The sequence below is a fragment of the Geospiza fortis genome, unplaced genomic scaffold (assembly GCF_000277835.1).
Source record: "Geospiza fortis unplaced genomic scaffold, GeoFor_1.0 scaffold264, whole genome shotgun sequence".
Classification (NCBI taxonomy): Eukaryota; Metazoa; Chordata; class Aves; order Passeriformes; family Thraupidae; genus Geospiza; species Geospiza fortis.
This window is the reverse complement of record NW_005054332.1, coordinates 681,691-685,540: the sequence shown is the minus strand read 5'-3', so window position 1 is coordinate 685,540 and position 3,850 is coordinate 681,691. Positions and strand designations below refer to the sequence as shown.

General features: G+C 44.6%; 1 protein-coding gene across 1 annotated transcript in view; it reads right to left on the bottom strand.

Moving 5' to 3' along the window:
• LMBRD1 (LMBR1 domain containing 1) overlaps positions 1-3,850 on the bottom strand; it is an 89,013-nt gene that overhangs the window by 65,732 nt on the left and 19,431 nt on the right. The window lies entirely within an intron of this gene.

Here is a 3,850-nt window from a genome sequence, read left to right as displayed (position 1 = left end):
CCGCGCTGCTGACGGGGGAGCGGCGCTGCTCCGAGAGCTGAAGCGAGCGGAGCCGGGAGTTCCCCGGCCCCGTTCCCGTCCCGTGGCAGAGCGCAGCCGTCGAGGGGCAGGAAGGGGAAATCGGGATAATGAAGAGCTGTCCTCACCTCTTGCTCCCGAGAAGGGTTTCCTGTCCTTCCCTTCTGGGGCCAGGAGGGTGGGACAGGGCAGCGCTCGGTCCGAGCGGACTCTTGCCTGAGGGACAGCGGGAGGGGAGGAAGGGGGTTTGAGGAAAGGCAAAAGGTGCGCTAGGAGGTATCAAGCACTTTCAATCCTTTTGGTTTTGCTTCTTGCTGTAAAAGTATCTAAACCATGTCCCTGCGTGGCCTGAGCGCCGGGCAGGTGTGCGGGCGGTGCCGGCGCGGCGGGGCCGCTCCCTCAGGGCTGTGCCGGGAGGGTGTGCGGGAGCCCCGCGCCTCGGTGCCCCTGGCCTGGGCTCTGTTTAGCCGCAATAGTGCCAAACTGCGGGCAGGATCCCGGTGTGGTGGGAAGCCTCGCTTCGGGACACCGTGCCCGCTGTGAGGACAGCCGTGAGCTGATGCCCCGGGTGTCAGCTGGGTGCATAGGCAGCTCAGGGGTAGAAGTGTTTAAGAGCCTTGCTCGTTCCTCAGCCTCGATACAAGGGGCTCGGACACCTAAGCGGACAGGGGTGGCACATTCCTGTCCTGAAACAATAGATACATTTTCTGTGTTTCCCTTTGCTGTGAGAACAAATGTACTCGTGCCAAGTAAGAGGGGGTTGAAATTCAGACTCTTTTGTTTGTAGCCTTGAGAGAAGAGACTGATTTGAGCCGGGAGAGCTCAGCCTGGGAGGGATGAACTTTAACGTGCTGTGAGGCCAGTGGGGTGATGGGAGCTCCTGGTATCAACAGTGTTCATTAACCAAGTGTGAGATCAGGTAAATGGAAGGACTTCTTGTGGGCTCATAGCCTTGAGAGATGTGTTGATGAAAGGGCTGTGACAGCCTTACCCAGACTGGTTTTTGCCCCTGCTAAGACTTAATTTGTATGGGGGACCATTTATATGGGACAATAGTGTATGGTGGTGCTTGTGAGCTACATCCAGGGCATCTGAGGTGTGTGCTCAGGTGGACCAGTTCTCGCGTGGTGGAACAGCTTTGTTACAAAGTGGCTGATAAGTTTGCTGGGCTTCAGTTTGCTGTGACAGTGTGACAGCACTCGCAGGCTATGTGTGGGGCGGTTGGGGCAGAAGGATTTCGGATAGGCTTGCAGCTTTGCAAGAAAGGGCCCTGTGCTTGGGAGGACAGGAGAATTGGAAGCTGTGCCCCAGAGCAGTGGATGCATGCTGTGTTTCTCAATTTGTTGCCAGGGCAGTGTGTTGTCATGTGGCAGCATTCATTAAACCAGCGATAATGGAGCTGACAAGGGTTCTGGAGAGCTTCTAAACCTTGCAGGGAGGTACCTGCAGGGGCTGTGCTGACTCATGGGGGAAATGTTGCTTGCAGGGGCAAATACCTGTGGCCATATAAACTGTGAGAACAATGCAGGTGGGAGCACAATGAAATGAATATTCACAAGGTGCTTGGATGGTTGGTTATGGGTGCAGTTTTTAGGTGAGCTTGTAGCATTGTGACAAAGGGTTGGCTGGTGGAGAAGTATTATTTAGGAGGCTCATTCTGGAGGGGCAGGTGATTGTGGTACATCTTGTTAGGTGTGAGGCAGGGGCAGTAAGCAGGTGGCTGTGCAGCTTCTAAGCTAAATGGATAGTTCATGACAATCCAGGTGACCTTGTAGTCAGATAAGAAAAGCTGCAGCTACTATATAACTATAATTAGTTACAGGTCAGTAAGCATATTGTCTATGTCCTTTTAGTTGTTTGCGATTTAGGGTTTTTTCTTTGTATATTTTACTATTAATGTGTGTGTATTATCTCCACCACAGAAAATATTTCCCTGGATGTCATTACTATTAAATATGTATGTTGTAATTCAAAATTGCCTAAGAACCCATGAAGAATTAAAATCCTCGAAGAACTACATTAAAAATAAACTATTCCCAAGAGGGAAGGGAAGTAATTTGCCCTTGGAGTATATGAAGTTTTTATGTTTTGTACAGCACACCTTTACCAATAAAATATTGATATACCAAACATCAGGGACCTGTAACTGTTTAAGAATTAAGGATGCTGTTAAAATAAAAAAAAAAGAAAGAAATGCTATATCTCTATGCTACCAGAGTTCTTTTTGTTTTGACTCAAATGGTAACATGAATATTTAACTTGCTATACCTTAAGTGTACTTCAACATGATCAAAAAATCTTTTTTCATTCTCAACAGCTGAGTTCATATAGTTTAACAAGGACTAAAAAAAAAAATCAAGCATGCAAAATTATAGAGTTTCCACGAACAGAAAATCCAATCTTTGAGTCTTTTGCTAAAATCTTCCTATATTTTTGCAGTAAATGGTAATATTAAAGAAATAACCATTCAGATCTAAATACCTGTCAGATCTATTCTTTTTTGGTAAATACGGTTGATAACCTAGGTTTAATTGGGTAGTGGGCAACGTTTTCAAGGTTTCAGTAAAAAATGCCATGTCTCTGTGTGTAAAATGTTTAATGGTAACTCATAGTTTAAAGGAAGAACTCCAGTTTTTGTTGGAATAGAAGTAATGCTTTTAAGTACAATGCAGGCAAAATGGAAGCTTTTCCTATGTTACCACTATGGTATCTCAATGTGTTTGTCACCACTAGCATTCTGAATGTTTATTTCTTATACCATAAAGTTCAGGGTTTATAAATTCAAATTATTTTATCCCTTATTTTAATAAAATTAGCAAATCTTTATCTGAGGAGTTTTCTATGAACAAAATTTAGAGGATCAATTTACTTTATTTTTTTTTACCATTGGGTGTGACACTGCAGATGTCAAAGTACACAAAAAAACCCCCCAGTTTAACAGCAAAGCTCATGGGTTTTTTTAAATGTTCCAGTAATGACCTTTGTCTATACACATAGTACCAACAAAAGTCCTATAAACAGAAGTCTTAAAAATGGTATTCAATTGATGTGTTGACTCTAGTGAGGAGGTGGCAATTTCACCATTGTTACTGTTCCTGAGGAACCTAAGACTAGCTTTTTCATGCCTGTATTCACACAGTTCTTTATGTAAGAGGGTGCTCATGGATAAATTGGAGATCAGATTCTTGAGTACGTGTTTCTCAGTCACTATAAACAGCTTCTAGGATGGCTGGATGTAGTGTCCCAAGTCTACCTGCATTTTACTGAATTGCAGTGTTATGTCATGGGGTGAAAATGAGCAAGGACAGAACAAAATTAAAGGCAGTGGGTCAGTAAGAGAGAATGGGTGAGACCATGGGTCAAGAAATAAGAAATGAGGCAACTGCTCACCAGCACAGAAGAAGTATTTCCACTCTATACAAATAGAAGAGGAGGTGAGAAGAACAAATGTATTTTTTTCTGCAGAAACTTAGTGCTTGAGAGAAGGTAGATGGTTGTGGTATGAGCCAGCCAGTGAAGTAGCATCATTAATACCAAAGTTATTGATCACCTACAAGCTGAAAGCCAGTGTGGTGCCACATTGAGTGCCTGGGATCCTCATGATCAGCAGTGCTACTGTTGGCTGCAGTGCTGTGTTTCCAACAGCCAGGTGAAGCTCACATGGCATGTAGAAAGACCTCAGTAGTAGTCCCTATTGTGCTGTTCTCTCCTACACTTCAATAGTGGATGTGCCTCTTTTTCTGCCTACACACAGAAATTTGTCTTGTGCTCTTTCAAGCTTCTTTGCTCTTGCTAATGAAAGCTTTTCATCAGGATGCCATCATGTGCAGCA